Raw genomic sequence first — 20,346 nt, 5'->3', positions numbered from 1 at the left:
ACAGCAGCCAGTTAGCTGGGGCTGGCCCCGTTATCACACTGGGGACACACAGACTGAACCATGCTGCCTGAAATATGCAACTTCCCAAACTGAACCTTCTCTGTCCAGCATTTTAGGTTTATTATTTCTACCTGAACAAGACTGGGAATGTCATTTACCTGGTCAGATAGGAGCCTGGCCTCCCCCTACCCAGAGGTGAAGGATAGCTCTGAGGGGAGGCAGGGAGAAGATAGCTGGGTTGATGAAACCAGTCTGGCCTCACTAGGAGATGGCATTTGCCATTGCCTGCTGAAATATTAAGCACCTGCTCTATGCCATGGTGGTTTGAAGGCTCTAGTTGCAGCCGGCAGAGATTTCCATCCTCCATTTGCCCCTGCAAGCACAGTCTGATCCCAGGGGAATTCTGCATCAGAACGAAAATATGTCCTAACATTAACATGTGCAAAGGTTTAGACCAGGCTGTCAAACAAACCCTGATCACTCATTGTTTAGCAGGTATGGATCCAAGCTACATAAATCGGTGACAGAGTATGCTGGGAATTCATCCACCTTTCTCTTCTGGAAACCCTCAAGGAATTTAGGCATGACATGCCTAATGACCATGCTCATCTCTTCAGCCAGTCAGGCAGATGTGTTTGCAGGTGGAGCCAATCCCCTGCATGAGAGGATGAACGCCATCTCACCAAGGAAGAGTTCAGGGAAGGACCGCAGAGGGCAAGTTGCAGGCAGTTTGGAGTTATGTACTTGCCCGGGGTCATCTCTCCCCCTCTATTCAATGGGGTGGGTAATAAAATCATTTCCTTAGTCTCAGAACTTCTGAAGAACTTCTGACTGAGAAAAAAAACCCTAAGTCATCAAGTTTTCCACAGAAAATCAGAGAAAATGGGTCAGATGCAGTTACTTTTGCTTGGCCAGTCCATAGACAGGTTACTTAAATGGCCTACCATATTTCACATCTCTGTTTTACCCTCATCCAACTCAGCTACCCTACTTCCAACCACTGACGCAAGTGAGCCCGTATTAACCCCTGTCATGCAGGCTAGAACACTACCAACCCTGCCCAAAGCTGGGCTGAGCTACAGCAGGTTGCTCAGGGCCTAGACCAATCAAACTAATACAGCCCAGTACATGGTTAGTCTTCATCACTGGGAGGGCACGTTGCTGTCATATCTGTGTTGAGCTGCTCCACTTTGTAAAAGCCGGTATGTACTGCATCCCTGTGCTATGAGTCTTCCATGTCCTCCAGGTTCAGATAAAACTGCACACAAAGTCCCTTCCTCTGTGGTTTTGATCAAACTGGGGCCTGAGAAACTTCTCTCAGCTAAGGTCTCATTGAAATAGTTATGTTCCCATGGAAAGTTTCAGTTTCAATTAAATCAGCATTTTTTGATGGGGAAAAAATCAAAAAGCATTCCAGTCAGTTCTCAACAAATTTACTAATATTTACCCCAAAGGAGACCCTCATGGCAGACTTTTGTTTCACTACCAAGATGTTTGGGAAAGGCTCTGGGCTTTCAGGTTATACCCAGCAATCTTCTTTCTGCTGTAGAAACATGGCATGGAAGTTTTTGCTTGATGATATTAATAAGTCTGTCTTTACTTGATTAGGAGTGTTAGTGTTGGCCCGACGTAGCTCTGTTGAAAAACCTTTTCTGGATTCAAAGCATATTTATTGCAATCTCTAAATTCTTCAGCTGAACGGGGAAAGGAGGTTGAATTCTTAATAAAGACTTCCTTCCTCCCGGTGTTATTTATTCATTGGATAAAGATAGGCTAAATAAACATAAATTACTGGTAAAGACTTAAAAACTTCAGTGATTAAAACATCATTCTCCTGTCAATGCTGCACATAAATTCCTTGATTCTTAGGATACTAGTTCTCAGATAGCAGACAAAGCCAGTCTTTATCATGGATGAAGGTTGCAGATTTTTGGAAATAAAATATTCTGAAATGCATGGATGTTCCTCTGATTTACCCAACTTGTAGATCTGCAGTCTATCAAATTCTTGGTCAGATAAGGTTTCTTCTTCCTGACCTCCTGTCATATTGCAGTAGCTGCATACCTTGTCCAGCTCTGTTCCTGTGTCAAACATTTGTTTCTACTCTGTGGCCCCTTGAAAGCTTGTCACTCACTGCTTTCCCTAACAACTCCCATGCAGAAGAATCATCCCTTTTTGGAAAAGGCTTGATGATTAGGAGTGGACCAAAGCTGACAGCCCATGTTGCCTTCAGGGTTGTCCCAGTCCTTTCCTGAGGACGACAAAGCATAGAGCTCAATTCTTTAAACAGATATGAAGCACTTTTGGATAGGGATTTATGGCAAAACATTGATTAGTTTGTTATGTGTCAGAGGCGCCTGCTGAGTGGTAGGAGAGCTAAAAGGGAAGAGGTCAACTTGAGGCCACTTGAGCAGTTACTGGCAAGAACACCTCTTTTCTTGTTGAAGCTGCTTATGTGTTTAGTCTTTGGAAAAATAGATCACCTAAGAAAAACACAAAAAGCATGTTATTGTCATTTGGCTTTTGAAAGAGAATAAATGAGAAAAGACTGCATTTCCTCTGGAGCACCTCCACATTCAGATCCCAAGGTCCTTCATGCTTTGTGCTTTCTGAGGTGGAGCTCCTTAAATCAGGGACCGGCTAGGGCAAAGCAGGCCATACATAACGAAAAAGTAATGGTTCTGGCTGCTGATCATACTAGAACCCAACCAGTACCCAAAGAGACAGGCAAAGGGTTTGATACCAACAGAAGGAAAGGGCTTTCCTTCTACACGATGCATGTAATTAACTTCTGGGACTCGTTGCCACAGGAGGTCATGGAGGCCAACATTATGCATGAGATGACAAAGGATTTATTCAAAATTGTGGAGGATTTCACTGGGATAACCTAGCACAGTGATCTGGCTGCAACTTCTGCTGCAAGATGTCCCTAAAATGCTGATTAACAAAGGCCAAGTGTGTTCCTCTAGGCATCTGTGTTTCTTGCAGTCATTCTTCAAACATCTGCTCCACTGTCAGAAGCAGTATATTGAGATGCACTGATAGAGTTTAGCAGTTACTTATTGACCAGGGTGGCAAGGAAAGGTTGGGGATTAGGGACAAAATTCTTTATTTAATAGGATGTGGAGGGCAGATTTTCAGCTGCTGTAAATCAGTTTAGGTTCCTAGTTTTCCATGAGGCTCTGGAGATTTACCCCTCCCAAGGATCTGGCTCTCTTTGTTTTTTCCAGACCAACAAGACATTAGTTTACAGCATTCCATTAAGAGCTCCCCTTGCATTGCAAAGGGTTATAGCAAAGCCCTTGAAACCTGCTGGAGGTACACAGATTTCCCTCACACCCCTTTGCTCTTTGGACCTTCACAAGACCCTCACTGCAGTACTGTGCCCAAACAGGCCATGCAGATGTCATGACAGGATAGAGATAGTCATACACTCGGCACCAGCCAAATCCAGGGGCCAATCAAGGAGCAAGCCAAGGGGCCTTTCTCCAGCGCCAAGCCATGCCTCTTCCTCTCTCCTCCCCTGTTCTTGAGCCTTTTTCTCTACCTTCAGAACTGCCTTCAGCAAGGACGGGACGATTTCTTAGAAGTGCCCCAAGACCAGCTAGTTTGGGAGGTTTTCAGTGCAGCATGGACTTTACTTAGCAACAAGCAATGCACACCTCTTGGGATCTACCAGCCATTTGAACTTTGAGTGGCTGGGGAAAGATATACAACATGTCTGCTAAACTAACCATGATAAGGCAAGCCTGTCTTTCTCAAAAACAAAAGCAGAAATACTTTCTTGCCAGCAGAAAAATATCGTGCATATTACGCACAGAGTGGGTAGCTGTTTGGGTGCCCCCACCCATTCCCATGGGACCATTCTATCTAGTCCTACAGGATTTGCCACTGTCTCATAAGATGGTAAGGTTTCTTTCTCTGTAAGTCCCTAAATAAACTTTTCTAATACCCATAACATGAACTGATTCCAGATGCTCCAAAGACAGATGTTTGTATCGCAGATCAGTATCAGGTACTGACGTAACACTCAAGATCTTTGTCTTCCCCGCTTCCCAACCCTTATGATACCATATTTCACAAGAGTAATGGTTAGCAATCCTCAGCCAGCAGCTCAGAGGCTGGAAAGTGTATGTAGAGAGGAGATCTGCTCCTGCTCTGAGGGATTTATGCCAGTTGACTGAGTTTCTGTAGGCAACTGGAGAGAAATGTTGCCTCCAAATAGTAATAAGGTGTCTGGCAAGTTTGGGGATTCCTGCTGGTTCACATAGACTCAGCCTGGGATGGTGGCAGCCCATGGAAAACAGGTGACCTCGGCCCTTTCTCTGCTGGTTTGATTGCCGCAGACCCCCTGCAGAACTGACTTCGGCTACCAAGCTATTTGGGATGAGAGGCTTGGGATTTATTATCCTCTCAGATGAAATACCATGTTGCTGCTAAAGGCTGTGCCTTCCACCAAGCTTTGGCAGGGCAGAATGAAGAAGATGCTATGAAAAGGATATTATGTGCAGCTGCAGCTGTCAGGGCTGTATTTTCGCCTGAGATAATAAAATGTACCTGTGTGCCAAGGTAAAACTGATCACCTGGTCCTTGTCAGGTGCTAAAAGCAGAGACAGTCAATGGGCCTTAGCTAGAAGTTTTACATCTCAGCAAGCTTCATGTGAGACTACCTTCTTCAGTTTATTAGCTGCAGCCTATCAGTTAGTCTCACTGGGGTCTTCTCAGGGGTCTGTCCTACAAAGGACAGCCAAAGGTCTGGCTTCATCAGTCTTCTGTCTCACACCAGAGATAGTACTTGCCTAGGAAAGAACTTGCAAACAAAGCTGGACTGCAGTAAAACTTCCCCAAAATATCCCCACTTCAGTCAGTAGAGTTGTATTTCTCCCTAATAAACCTCATTGTATTTTTCTTCCATTAATTTGTCCAGGCATAGGAATCCTTCTCTGCATTCACAAAACTCTGTGGTCAGGAGATCCACACTGATCTACACACTTGGTGAGAAAGCAGCTGCAACCAGGACCAGTTTAAATATGAACCAGTTCCTACTGGTTCCAGAAGCAGAGGCTTCCCAGCCCTTGATTTGGAAATGGTGTTAGTTTTATATATTTTCTGTGCTGCCAAAAGCCACCAAGTAAATCCTATGTTTACACATGCACATGCACTTAATGCAAAGAGTGGCTCACCCGTGCTCCATCTCTCATTGTATGGAGCCCAGGAAAGGTCCTCGAACAGCAGATTACCATCTCTCATTCTGGTCAATATCTACTCTCCCTATCTGATGTCCTCTGGGTTTCCACAATTTTTTGCCAGCATCTGTCAGGGATTCTGTGACCTGGGTAAGACTGAGGATGCTCTGGCAAAGCTGAGGATAGAGCACATTAAGGGACCTGTAATGAGCAGTGCACTGGAAGATGGGAAACAGCGAATTAAAATACCACATTCCTGCTTGTTTATATGGTTAACTAAATGTCCACCCCAGAGCCAGTGGCTTTCCCAGCGTGAGTCAGTGGGGTTCGCGGCATGGACCACCTCAGCCTAAAGCAGATGCAGGGAGCAGAGCTGTGTCTTTGCTACACAAGTGTGGCCAGGCCCAGATGTGGACCAAAGCCTGATGAATACCCAGCACTCATCATGTTCCTTTTGGCCTGGAAGCTGACACACAGGAAGGTCTTCTGGGTGTCTCGTCTGCCCAGAGGTGATGCTGGGCATCAGCCCAGGAACATGGGGAGGGCTGAGTCAGAGATGGCCCATCTGCACTACAGGGTGATACCTGCAGGAGGATGCCCCAAAGCACCACAATTATATATGGCATAGCAGCAGACACAGTAGCAACCTCAAGGGCATGGTCTACACTGTCCCGCATTTCAGCTTTCCTTCTGCCTCCAGACTAGTGAATCCCACCCCATCTGACCACATGCACCAGCCTGCAGAGCCTAAATGCAGACAGCAACACCATAGCAGACAGCAACACATAAACACTCCTGTCCCTCACATGCTCTCATCACCCAGCAGCTAGCCAAGGCTGCTCCATGAGCTCAAGAGTAACAGAGACATATTTCGGAGTTAAACATCCTGCAGTTCAAAAGGGGCTGCCAAAGGAAAAAAATTGTTTCCTTCCTTGCTTTAAATTCTTCAGGCTTTTTACAGCTGGAGGCATCCCAGGGTCTTGCTGTTGTTCATTAGTCTTCTCTCCCTTGTCCCCACTGGATGGATGCATCTCTGTTCTAGCACAGGCCAGGGGTACAAGTGTTTGAACCCCCCGAAAACCCAGTGCCTGACACCAGGAATCACCATCCTTTGTCCCCAGAGCCAGCTTTGATGTCCATTGCTGTGTGATTATAGAAGCTTTCACTCCCATTTTGACACCTCAAGACAGCACCACCATGCCCTATGAGAGCACCTACTTTCCTAGGCATGGTTTGGAGTTCTCATCCATCTCTAAGGTAGAAGAGGAAGGCACTGGGTCAATCCTAGGGAGAGATCTCAGGTGTCCTGGCACTCAATTTTGCTTTCAGCATGAATTTTCTTCCTTGCACCAAAAGAAACCTCACCAGGAGGTTTTCCGCTGCTCTCTAATGCCATTCGGTTTGTTTTTGGATGTATATAAAGAAGTGCTTCACCTCCCTCTGGGCTGGTATCTTCTCCATCTACTTCTACTCCCAGCTATTGGTCTTTTCCCTGCCCCCAAACAGAACTGGAGAAAGACATTGTTTTTTCCTGAGCCTTGCGCCCAGCAAAGGGCTCAGAGCAGCCCCTAAAAGCCAGTGGCAGTTTAACAATATGCTTGTTTCATGCATTTAACTAACTTAGCCTTTTCTTCCTGACCTGCTTTTGCTGACCTTGCAATGCAGTTTGCCACCCTGCCCTGGTAGCCATGGGTCACGCTGCAGCCCAGACCATCTTACCGAACCCAAATCCCTGCAGCCACCCCTGTTCTTCATCACCAGGGAAAGGAAGACCCTTTGTAGCAGTCATAGCCGGCAGCAGAGGGTTTTGCCATCTCTGCCCATGACCCCAGGAAGATCCAAGAACATCTCTTCACCCTACGGCACCTTATCATCCCACTGGGTCCAACCACTGTCCCATGTTAGCCACCAGCATGGGCATGAGCTCCCCCGAGGGAAAAAAGACAGAGGTGCCAAGGGATATTATTGTACTGACAGCTGGATTTACAATTTCTTCATCTGGTCCAGACGCCACTTTTCACAGTTCATTGCTCTGCTTTGTATCCAGCCCTGCATCTCCCTCCCTCCTTTCCCTTTATGTATAGATATTTTATTGCAAACACTCTAGCTTTTACGACCGGATTTTTCATGCTCTGGACCACTTCCCCTATCAATTCTTTTGTCACTTTTACTGTCAGCTGCTCCTGGATAAAAATAACAAGAAGGGCCAGGTTTCATAAGCTGGTCTCCATGCTTAGGAAAACCTGCAGAGAGCAAGGGCAAAATTACATTGAATAACCAAGCTACCTGTCAGGAGAAGCAGTTACTAAAAATACTACGCAGGTTGAAGATCATGGTGCATTGTAAGTTACTATTTAATTGAAGTCCTTTTCTGTTCTTCTTTGAGGTCGTCTTCTTCTGGCCAGAGAGTGACTGAGTGTTCATTAGAGAGCCTCTCATAGTCCACCCCAGCCTGAGCTGAGAGCAAACAGATACTGCTGTAATTCCCCAGTGAGTCCCTGTGCCCATCAGAGCTGTGCTCTGTCCTGCTGCCACCCAGTCATGGGACTCACCAGACCCTCTCCCAGGCAATCCTCAGCAACTGATGTAAAAGGCAACACGCCATGAAATTAAATCCAGAGGAAAGCTCATCTGTTCTGTGGAGAAGTTCACAGACCCAGGACAGGAGGGTCTTCCCTCACAGTCCCACACCAGCAGGGTTTCATTAGGAATAGTAAAACCTCCAAAGCCAGGAAAGGCAGCTGGTTCTCTTTGGCTCAGTCCTTGCTGTACCTTGTGAGATTTGCAACAAATAAATCAATATAATCCCCAATTACACATTCAGAGCAACTAATGCTGGTTTTCTACCACCAGTGAATAACTAGAAAGAGACTCTTTTCTGCAGATGTTCATAAAACCCACAAGAACTCAGCCAAGTAGAGTTGATCCTGCTTCTGTTGGCACAGCACTTGGCATGACTTTGGCTGGGGACAGCTGGCACTCTCCTAAATGATTCCCCAGTACAAAAAGCAGGAGTTAGTGCTGGGCTTTTCCCACCAGGCAACCTGCATACAGCCACCTCGCTTTGGATGTAAGGAGTGCTTAGCAGTACAGATGTGCCTAGATCATTCCCATTGTGCTCAGGGTAGTAGAAAATTCCCTGGCACTGGCAAATTTACTGTTGTAGACATAGGTGGCAAGTGCAGATGAGCTGGCATTGCAGCTGCTGCCCTTCTGGCCTGAGCATTACTGAAACTGTAGAGCTTTGTAGGACTATTCTTATGGGACCAGAAGTCACTGTTACAGCCAGGGGCTTTGCTAGTGTTCATGTTTACTTACAAAAAAATTTACCATAACTCATCCTCCGCAGCAGTTCCCACCTGCTGTGAACCAGCTGATCTGCTCTCTGCTGGCCTCTGTCTCCAAGAAAGCTCCATCTCCCTGCTTGCACTCCTTGCTCAAAGCTGTTCTGGCTTTCTACCCACAACCCAGGCCAACACCCTGGCCACAGTGTTAGCAGCTGCAAGACACCACCTGTGCCTTTCTTGGTTCCACCTTCTGCTCCTCTTGCTGTTCATGCGCTCCAAAAGATCTTCCATTTAACCTTTCCACAAAAGACCTTCCTTGGTTGGTTCTCAGCCAGCAAAGAGCAAGCACAATCAGGCACTTTTCTTCACAAACCACAGATGTGGGCTTCTGTTTTAGCGTTTTCTCTCCTTTCCAAGGCAGAATTGACTGCCCTTCACACGGTAGCTCACAAGGATTAGTGGGGATTCACCTGATCAGTGCTTCCCCAGGTTCCAGCCACATTGCACCATGCATGCTCAGCACACTGCTCTGGAGAAGAGCAGCTCAGGAGGAAGAGTAGCTGGAGAAGAGCAGCTCTGCCAGATCACCATCACACATGGGGCACCAGTCCCAAAGCCAGCCTGGCAAGGGGGAGAGCAGTGTCCCATTAGCCATGCTGAGATCTCAGTGCCCGCCCTGGTCATGGAGGCATAAATTTCTACAGAAGTTATCTGTTTCAGTAGATTGCCATTTTCTGGTAGAACAAAAGCCAACTCTAAAAAACAACCCAGACACAGCTGCTCCAAGAGGAGAGAAAGAAAGATTCATTTCACTTTACTGCAGGCATCCAACAGTCATGCATTAAATCTGAGTCCATCTTTTAATCTCTTTCTCTGATTAGTATCTGAACGGACCATCCTATGCATATTGTAGCTGAGTCTTTTCAGATGTTAACTATTCCTGATAAAAATACCTTCTTATGAAGATGGAAGATTCTCCTTTAAATCTATGATTATCTGCTTGATAATAAGGGTTACAGTAAGTGAGGATGGAATTTGTCACAGAATTCAGTGCCTTGCAGGGAAAGAAAGACTTGATTTAGATGTTAGAAATTTTCTTTTGAAAAATGACACTGAGAAAGAATTTCTCAGTGCTTTTTCATAAGCATGGAAGGGAATGTGGTACAGCAGCTCATAAACACCTGGATAATGCAGCAGCTCATCTCCAGGGATATGACTTTCATTATATTACAAACTAAACAGTTATTAAAGTTGCACAGGTTTTTTCATTTGCATTAATTAGACTGAGAGTATCACAGAAAAAAACGACACAATTGCAACTATGATTGGCAGGAAAGCAGAGTTTACAAGTTGACAGGAAAAATAATTTCCTGTCCAAATTGGATTCAAATCAATATATGTATAATTTTTAGTTTCCTAGAAACTGGAAGCTTTCCAAACATGGTGCATGACACCAAACAAAACTGGCAGTTTATCAGTTCCATGGCCAGTAGCAGCAAAATAGAAACTGATACCAACTGCACTGCATCGCCTCAGGCAGCACCCCCGTTCCCCTGCTCCTGGGGTTAATCACTATGTGAAGTCACCCAGGGCTTGAAAACCAGCAGGTTCAAGAGTTCCTGGCCCATAATTCTGGCCAGGTTCCACTGAAGCCTAACCTTGGACTCAGTAAAATAACTTTAAACCCAAGCTTTTTTCAAATTAAGAATTTTGTGTTTGCTTAATTAATATTTTCCCATGACCCTTTTACTTTGGCAAAAAAAGAAAATTAATAATTCCAGTTACTACTGTAGGTCTTTTGTATGCCTATCCTTGATTTTACATGGACATCTGTGCAACCTCTCCTACCCAAGCAAGAGCCAAACATGCATAATATAACCACGTAGCTAATAAAAGTAGTTCATGTCAGAGATAGCCTGGAAACAGGAGATAAAACCGCAGATCAAAAATAACTTATGTCCAGACAAAGTCAAGGTTGAAAACATAGCAGCAGTTTTCAGGTGAGAAAGTTACAGGGTATAGGTGCCAAAATAAAGCATTACAAACACTGGAAATTCACTTGACATTTAAAATTTAAGAAGTCCGAGCACATTAATGTAAAGAAACAAAAAGTTAGGATAGCCAAAAATATTAACTCTGCCCTGTAGCAAGTCCACACAAAACCCATTTCATTATGATAAGTGCTCTAATTCTGTTTTTAAGGTATCAGATAGATTGAGCTGCCCAAGGTCACACTTGATACTTGCACTTATCTCCTTTGTGATGCAATTCAGACAAAATTAACAAACAGACGTCAAGAGCTTTAAAAAAGCAGTTTTGCAAAAGTACATGTAGGCGTGGAATTTTCTTGCAATAACAGTCTTATTGCTGGACTTGTTTAAATCTAGACGAGGCACTTGAGAACGAAGCAAGGAGACAATCTCATTCTGCTCCTGCCGGGGCATGTGGACAGGATGACCTAACAAGTCTTTCCCATCTGCCATCCCTGTAGTTCTCTGAGAAATGAAACCCCAGGAGACCCAGGGCCTGATCCTGAGAGGTGAACACAGCAGACCAGCCTTCACCCTACTTAGGCTTACTATAAATAAGTTTGTGTCAGGGCCAATTACTGGCATTTGCCTCTTTCTCAGTCCTGTAAGTCAGACCCTCTTGGCATTTAATGATGCGATTTTTCCAGCAATATATGGATTGCCCTCGCTTCCATGTTTTTCCCAGCTGTCTGGCTCAGAAATGTGGTCTTACTTGGTTAAATCTAGGGTGCCAATGCTAGAGAGATGGGCAAAAGTGTCAAAAAAAAATCCCACACCCTAATTTTGCAAATATTTGTGCAAAGGGAAACCTGAATCTGCCTCTCACGTGTCTACCCTCTTGCTGAGTTTATAGTGAGTATGCCAACAGATTACTTTTCTGGCAGGAAAACTGGTGTAAAGAGCACATATTAAGTGAACATTTAAAAATATTTCAGGAGGGTTAATTTTCATTGCACAGCCCTCATTCTAAATGTCATTAATCTCATCAAAGATCAAAAACATAACTGTTTAATCTGTGTACCCTACAAAAAGTTAACCAGACATGAAACTGTCACTAACTGAGAAATATTTACTACAACTAGATGAAAAATAATATCCAATAATGTGTACAATCATGAAAACCTTCATCCCCTAGGGGACAAATTAAAAACAGAAAAGGAAGCTAAATTCCTGGCATGTGTTATTTAACTGAATTACGTTCTCAGTCTTCAATTCAGTTTTTTCATAATTGCCTTCCAATCTGGGGAAAGCATTTGACAATATTTTAGAGCTGTTAAAAATTTTTGGTGGGAAACTACTTATTTGTATGAAATCCACCATTTTCTGTCAAACTGGGAGTTCATGCAAGAAGTTTCCATTTTTCATGGAATAATTTTGGCCAGCAAAAATGCCCTGGGACAGACATTTCAGTCAATCTAATAGAAGTTAGCAATTAAGTCCAGAGTAAGTTGCTGAGAATTTGAAAATTATTTGCACTCAGATGAGGTCAATTGTGTGAGGTTCAACAACACCAAGCACTGGGTCCTGCACTTGGGTCACAACTACCCCATGCAACGCTACAGGCTTGGGGAAGAGGGGCTGGAAAGCTGCCCAGCAGAGAAGGACCTGGGGGTGCTCATTGACAGCTGACTGAACATGAGCCAGCAGTGTGCCCAGGTGGCCAAGAAGGCCAACAGCATCCTGGCTTGTATCAGCAATAGTGTGGCCAGCAGGAGCAGGGCAGTGATCGTGCCCCTGTGCTCGGCACTGGTGAGGCCGCACCTCGAGTACTGTGTGCAGTTTTGGGCCCCTCAGTACAAGAAGCACATCGAGGTGCTGAAGTGTGTCCAGAGAAGGGCAACGAAGCTGGTGAAGGGTCTGGAGAACAAGTCTGATGAGGAGCTGCTGAGGGAGCTGAGGTTGTTTAGTCTGGAGAAGAGGAGGCTGAGGGGAGACCTTATCGCTCTCTCCAACTCCCTGAAAGGAGGTTGTAGTGAGGTGGGTGTCGGTTTCTTCTCCCAAATTACTAGCGATAGGATGAGAGGAAATGTCCTCAAGGTTTGCCAGGGGAGGTTTAGATTGGATATTAGGGAAAATGTCTTCACTGAAAGAGTGGTCAGGCATTGGAACAGGCTGCCCAGAGAGCTGGTAGAGTTGCCATCCCTGGAGGAGTTCAAAAAACATATAGATGTGGCACTTCAGGGCATGGTTTAGGAGGCCTGGGGGTGTTGTGTCGACAGTTGGACTTGATGATCTTTGAGGTCTTTTCCAACCTTAATGATTCTATGAGGCAAACACAAAAAACCTGGAATTTTAAATATGTTAAAAACTGCATAGTGTTTACAGAAAATGGCCTTTTTCACATGTGCATCTGAGGGCAAAAGGTATACTGCTAGCACAACAAAATATCTTCTGTATATGCTGGCACTGCTAACAAGATCAGTAGTAGTGTAGATGCCAACGTGCTATGTCTTGTGACTAGCAGCCACAAGAATACGCCATCACCAGGGTTACCCCTCAATGCCGTGGATTCCTTCTTTCATACCCCAGTGGGTCAGATGCCATCAAGTTATCAACTGTGGAAAAATCATGCTGTACAAAAAAGATGACATCTGACAAAGACAAGAGCTTCCAAGTTAAGTTCACCAGCACACATGCATATTAAAAGTTCTGCAGCAAAAGTGGCTACAGGATTTTTCCAGGCCTTTTCCCACCCACACAGAAGTTTGAACCCTGGCCAGGACTCCCTATATCTGTTCCATAAGAATGGGTACAGGAGTGTTGACTTGTGTCACTTTTTACAGTCTTCCACAAGTCAATAACAGACACCTCAATCCAGCCCAATTTCAGTCCAGAAAACCTCTTTTTGTCACCTCAGCAATGGATATAAAGGAGCCTTTTGGTGTACAAATGGGTGATTTTCTCCTGGTCCATTCACTGGTTTCTATTTGCCAAGTCCTGTCCCCTTTCCACAGGGCCACCATCCATGGCAGAGATGATGGATGGACCCATTGGGTGACTGCCTTGAAAGGCTACTGAGCAACAAGTGGGTCAGAAGTGAGGATGTCCAAGTTGAATGAAGAAAATGTTGACCAGTTGCCCTGACAGATAGTAAAGGCCTGGGGACATTCCTGATTTTCCCTAACCTTTTTGATACAGATTGATTTGTGTCCATCTTGGACAGAACTACATCATGCATCTGAAGACATGGCAACAAAAAGAATGTCCTCCATTCCCTGGTGTGGTTATATTCATCATGTCTGTGTCTGGAAGGTGCTGAGTTTTTCCTGGTGGAAAAGTAAGGCATTTTCTTTCCATGTCCACATGGTCAGCACTTCACAGCTGGACCATGTCCTGGACTTCCACCCAGCCTGAGTGGTGTTTGGGAGTTGGCAGCCCTTCTGTTACAGAGATAATCTGTAATAATCAGATCAATAATCAGTGATAATGAGAAATGCATTTGTGGGAAAGGCTGGGGCCACACTGGGGAATACTCCATGCAAGGAAGAGACAACCACATGCTTCTCCTGGGATTTCCCCCGCACTGAGCTGGAAGGCAGGCATGTCAGCAGGTCAGCAGGCAGGCACTGAGCTCAGGGATGACTGGACATATTGCCAGTGATGGAGATGACAGGGCTGTGGCCTCTGCGCCTCTCCAAAGGCCCTGGCTATAGAAAGCTCCCACCAGCATAGACTTCTCAACACCATTCTGGGAAAGCTATCACAGAAAGTATACAATGCTACCCAGCCCTCCCAAGCCAAGACATATACCTGCTGTTCACAAAGGCAATGATGTGATGTCATATCTTCAGTCCAGTCCATGCAGTGCCTTGCCTTTGCCAAAGTCAGTGGTTCCAAGGGGGAGAAACTGATGTCTGTTTATCTGAGCCCTGAGAAGAGCAGAGGACAGTGAACAGACAGCAAGGGTAGAAGGAATTAGGACTATTCTGTGCCTGGTAGATTCATGCTTCTGAATCTCTAGCCATGAATGGAGACTACTCCCCTTCAGAGGAAGATCATGACCCTGTCTCAGCCAGTGGCAAAACGCCCATTGATTTCAGTGGCAGCAGAAAAAAGCTTTTTGAAAAAAAGGGTAAAGAAGGAGGTCAGCAAATTCACAGTTGCCATAAACATGCTTGCACGTCAGCTTTCTACCTTCAAAGGCTTTGTGTGAGCTAACCTCATCCCCGTCATCACAAGCCATCAGGCTGTGTGTGGGTGGTCAGGGCAGCTTTCACAGCAGGGTGGACGTATATCAATGAGCTGCTACGCACCAGAACTCTGCTCTGCTCAGAGGGGAAGTCCCATGTGCTGAGATCGCCCATGTTAGGTAGTGCTCAGGAGACACAAGGATTGTGCTAATCCGTCATGCCAGACCAAGCAGACAGGTAAGGGAAGTCAGGCATGGGGCTGGGAACTTCCCAGCATTGCCGCACAGCATCATCTTTCAATGTTTGCTCATTCTCTATTGATTTCAGGGCCTGTGCATCATTATGCCATGCTGCTGACACTGTGCAGGGGAAAGTGATAGTATTGGTAGGGTGGCAAATGGGTGTTGTCTCAAAATACAGCTTTGCTCTGGATTCCTTATTGCCCAAGAAAAGGAACAGTGGCCAGGCTCCAAGGCAGCTTGCCAGGCAAAGGATCCCGGAATCTCCAGCTCTGGGTAGTTCTCCTGATGAAGCATTCTGAAGGTCCACAGAAATTTTGGTCTTCTCAGCAGCCTCCACACTAAGCAGCAGAGAAACATGGCAGGAAGCAGGTAGACATGTACTACAGTCTATTTTGCTAGGAGCTTTATCAACCCAACTGGGTCTGCTGGCATGTCAGCACCATGCAATACTCCAAGGTATGGGAGGGTCTGGACTATACTCCCACCATAATGGTAATTATTCTTCATTTGCCTGGCTCATCACATAGGCAGCTAGTCTGGTGGGGCAGAAACTCACTTTGCCTATTTGCAAAACCTCTGTCCTCGAAATCCTACAGAGTAAGTTAGCACATGACAGACTTGGAGATAAAACTATTTTCTTGGAGATTTGTAATTTTTTTTTCTTTCTTCTTTCATGGGGGAAGTCTCGACAACCTTTTGGGGGAAAGAGGAAGAAATATTTTTTAAGATGAAAGAGGGAGGCAAGGGCAACTTGAACTCTCATCTTACTGAGCTGTGGCCGTCGGGAGAAGTATTAGGGCATTGGATTCTCAGGCATTCATCTTTAGCTCTTGTATAAACAAAAGTCTAAACAATCAAGCAAAGGCTTTATCTCCCAGGGAATTTAACATTTTTCTTGAGTGCTCTTCAAAGGAAAAGAACATAACTCCAGAGCTGGACAACTTGCTTTAAGCCATCCTCATTGTTGATGTCACCATGGATAAAAGAAAGCAACACTTGGACCTATCATGAAAAAAATGGCAAATGGCAAAGGTTTCATTGAGCAGTTACACCAAGAGCTACCTTGCCTGCTTTGAGGGCAAAGCAAGCTCCTGCCCAGCTGGCCAGAGGGCTCTTTGGAAAGTGGAATAGACCCTGAAAAGGACACAGAGACCTAATTTCTGACCTACATTGGCATAAGAGTACCACCATTTTCCTCAATGAGGCAGCAAAGCCCCAAGACAATTGCACTTGAGGCCAGCTCTCCCTTATCATCCCTCACTTTGAAAAGTGCAGGGTACAAAACAAATCTATATGGTGTGGCAGTGGGGTCACAAGTGGAGGATACAGACATTATTCTGAATAACAAGCAAATGTTATAGTCTCTCCTCCTGAATTTTCCTGAGAGGGATGAAACTAGGATGAAATAGCTTGCATTCATGTCATGTTCTCACTGCCATCCTCCTGATTCACCTATCTAGGAGGCAGTGCAGACTGAGACTTCTTCCAGATTAGGACACCCAAGTTTAAGTTTCCACCACAGTCACTGGAGATCAAGTCAATGTAGTTTAGAGCTTGATCCAGCCCACTTTACAGCAGATACCTAGCTTGGGGTGGGTTCATTTGTCTAGGAGACACCTAGAAACATCTGAGATGCAAGAGGATATCTAAGATAGCCATATGAGGTTGGTAGATAAGACACAGGATCCGTTTCAAATGAGGAGTGTTTCAACAATTGAATTCCATCCACAGCTACCCACCCCATGGAGGTCAATGACATTGACAAATCAGGTACCCAGATATGTCCTCAGGAAACTGAATGTTCTGTTTACTTAAATAATTCAAAAAACTTTGGAAATACTGTTAGGCAACTGTGTGGGCTTTTCTGCAGGGTCTGACAGAAATCCATGCCTTTGTCTCACAAATGCTCACCTCAGCGTCTGGTCTTCAGGAATGATCTACATTTCTTGATGATGCTAAAGAAAAGTGCTAACAAAGAAAATCTCACCTTGTCTGGACAAATTGAGTGCCATTGTTGAGAATCTAGATATCCCCTCCCCTAATAATGCCTTCTGCTCTGATCTCTCTGCTGTCCAGCCTGCAAGCCACCTGCCTAGCAGAAAGGCAATAATCCAGAGACATCCAGAACATATCAAACCATAGTAAGAAGACATCCACAAAGTTCATTTAACATTGCAGATTGCAGATTAGAAAAGATTTGTTATTTAGCCAGAAGTGTTCCTATATAGTTGTCTGTTCCTGATTTTCTGTTTGAAACAGCCCAGATAGATAGTCTGTTGACTCTCTGAGGAGACACTCCAAAAGAATCACCACCCTCCAGCTCAATGCCATTACTACAACCCCTTCATTTCCAGAGTTAAGAAACATTCATTGTATATTGGTCTTCCTGCTATTTAGGCACCATTTCCCACCTAATTCTTGCAATGGCTTCACTAGTGGTAGTGGAACCTCCATTCAAATAATGATCATTATGTCGATACAGGTTTCTTGGTCCTAGAAGGCTACATCTGAATCTCACCCATGTCAGCCTATGTCCACACTAGCTCAAAAAGGCAGATTCAAGAAAAAAAATGGGTCACCAGGCTGCCTAGCTATGTCTGAACCCAAGGTCACTATATCCTCAGTGCTTTTCCAACAGCTCCATTTCATGTAGATGTCTCCACACTGTCAGTTCCTTCCACATGGAGTCTGAGAAAATAACAGAATCTATCTACATATATTTTCCCTCTAAAATAAGAATTACTTTGACTCCATCCAAAATGTTTTCTTTCCCTAGGTCCAGTGCACCAAACTGCATACACCACCTCTTCTGGACTCTTCAGCCATCCCGTGGGACGAACAGGAGAACAAGCTGGATGAGTCAGCATCCTGCCTCCAACAGCGGACGCCCAAGAAAGAACATAGGCTTAGAACAAATATATAACAATATTTCCTTAAAACACTTCCCAGCATTCAGCAGCCTGTGGGTTGGGCATTTCCCAGGTAAGAAAAGGGATGTCTGCATTTAGTAGCCTTCAATGAATTTTTCTCCCAGACTTTTCCAGTCTCTTTCTCAGCATACATGAACTTTCCAGATCCACGAACTCCTGCAGCAAGGAGCTCCACAGCTTTTATGATACACGATGTGACCAGCCACCTCTTTTTGCTTGAATTTGTCTCTCAGTAGCTTCTTTTGGTGTCCTCAAGTTCTTGCATTGGCAGAGATTGTGAAGAGTGATCCCCCCGTCTCCATCTCTGTGCTGCTCAGGAGTAATATTGTCATATGTCCCTTCAGTTCTCACTTTTCTAGCCTAAGGAGCCATAAAATTTGGCAGTGCTGCTTCTCTCCAGAGCAGGTCAGCAGAGGGAGCTGACGGTCTAAGCCCTTCCAGCAGCTTATGTCTCTTTGCATGTTTCAGCTTTTAACACTCAGTCTAAATATAAAACAATACCCATTGTTTCTCCCAGCTGCATGTCTGAAAGTTTCAGAGGAATACAATCAAACAGCCAATTAAGGCAATGCACTCAGAAGGAAGAATAGTGGTACTTCAGATAACATTTTATTCTGAACAAAAGCAGGTTTCAGGGCTTATCCTAAGACACCAGCCAAGAGAACAAGACAAGCAAGGTAAACAATCCCGATTCAGAATGAATGACACCTCGACACTGGGATGTTGCTCTCACCTGTGTTATCAAAGCATGAAAGATCCTGCCTTGAATACCATGTGCCATTGAGGTCTGCAGGAGCACAGCTTGCTTTTGCTAGAAACCCCCTTTAAGCCTTGGAGATGTCATCTGAGTTCTCTATGCCTCAGTTTCTCCACTCCACTATGCTCTTTCCATCTTTATGGTAGCTACGTCAGGACAAGGATCATGTCTTGCTGTGGTGGTTACAGAAAGCCCCAGCTAATGTGACCCAGACTGCTCCAGACTTTACCACTACCCATGAACCTTGTCACAGGTTCAGCTTGGAGGAACTAATCACCTGCAACTGTCTGAAAAATCTCAGTTTCCAGAGTCTTTCCACAGATTCTTGGGCATATTTTCCCTGAATCTTTTCTGCATTGTAAAAGGACTTTGCCTCAGAGTGGAGGAAACCAGGAGCTGGGGGTGGTTCCCCCAGAGGAGGAGATGTTGGTGAGGTCTGCCTTGAGATCCAGGACATGGAAAGTCTGTCTGCAAACCCTGAGCTCCCCACATATCCCTAACCTGAGCCCTGGAGCCACCAGCTGAAATGGGCTCCTGGGAAGTCAACTGCATTGGGAGGCCCAGGGGCCTGATGCCTTCCAATCCTCTGGAAACTTCAGGGGGGGGGAAAGTGGTTCTGGTCCAATTTGGATCCAAACCATCTCATAAAAAAAATTACAACCCACACTTAATCACATTTCCCGCTAAGCGGAAAGCCAGCTAGCTCTCACTCCCCCATCACCCCTGGTTTTGGCATCCTCCAGAGTCCACGTGCTTTGGCTGAGTTTTGTTTGATCTACAGCGCAAAGGAGCCTCGCGTCTCTTTTCTGGCAGCTGGACTGCACCACCGGCTAATTCTGTGGCTAAACTGTTTAAATAATGTTAATGGCTTTACAAATTCACTTTCAAAACAGCCCGAAGTGTAAAGCCAGCACAGCTGAAGCAGCATGCTGGGGCTTAGGCATGTTTAGATAAGAATGGGTGCAGAGTAAGCTTTCAGAGTGCTCCACACGAGCTACTCAATAGCTGAGAACTGGGGACTTCTGCCCCTTAAGAACATCTCCTGCACCACGATGGGGTAGATGCAAAGCATCTACAGCAGGGCAAGGAACAAAAGCCAGCAGAGCCAGAGGTTTAAGGGATTAGTATTTTTATTTTTCTTGGCAGCCAGCTCCCTCTGTGGCAGGTGCTGTTGGAGAAAACAACAGCAGATCCATGGGCACTCACAGGTTTTCAAAACAGCAATAAATAAAATTTTTTTAAAAAATCAAAGGCTTAGCTGAGGGTGCTGAAAGTATGACAAAAGGTTAGGCTTTAACACGGGGCAAGTCTGGATCACATCCACCTACCTGAGGCAAAAGTTGCAGTTGTCTGGCATGGTGTCATGCTCTGAGCTTTTAGTCAGGATGTGCCCTGTGTCCCCAGATGGTAAGGAGGAGGTTGAGAAATGCAATGCGGCTTGCTGGGGGCAGGATTTAGCCACATGAACCTGGAGAGAGTGCAAACCACAGGGATGCAAGTCCAAAAGGCAAAGGCAGAAACATGGTGACGTTGGCAGCAACTGTATTTCCACACCCAGACCTTTTCTGGATTCAGGACAGAAAGCTGTCAGGGAATACCAGAGCTTTCCATGCTCAAGTGTATTTGCACACCTACCGCTCCTCAGTGCCTGCGCAGGCTTTGTGCCTGCCACGCAGGTCATGCTGTGATCATGATAGTCATAACAGCATCATGCAGGATTATCTGTGCCTCTTAGCAGCCCAGATTTCACAAGGGTCACCCACTGCATTCACGTAATCGCAGCT

At 45.3% G+C, this 20,346-nt stretch overlaps 1 long non-coding RNA gene across 1 annotated transcript; it reads right to left on the bottom strand.

Annotated features, from left to right (window-relative positions):
* Positions 1–1,454: 1,454 nt before the first annotated feature.
* On the bottom strand, positions 1,455–20,068 carry LOC142053996 (uncharacterized). The gene is made up of 3 exons (XR_012659413.1): positions 19,891–20,068; positions 14,254–14,372; positions 1,455–2,483 (listed from the first exon to the last, which is right to left on the bottom strand). It is a non-coding gene; the product is annotated as an uncharacterized LOC142053996 (long non-coding RNA).
* Between the last annotated feature and the right edge of the window lie 278 nt (positions 20,069–20,346).

This window comes from Phalacrocorax aristotelis, chromosome 2, assembly GCF_949628215.1.
Source record: "Phalacrocorax aristotelis chromosome 2, bGulAri2.1, whole genome shotgun sequence".
NCBI lineage: Eukaryota > Metazoa > Chordata > Aves > Suliformes > Phalacrocoracidae > Phalacrocorax > Phalacrocorax aristotelis.
This window is presented reverse-complemented; position numbering and strand designations above follow the sequence as displayed.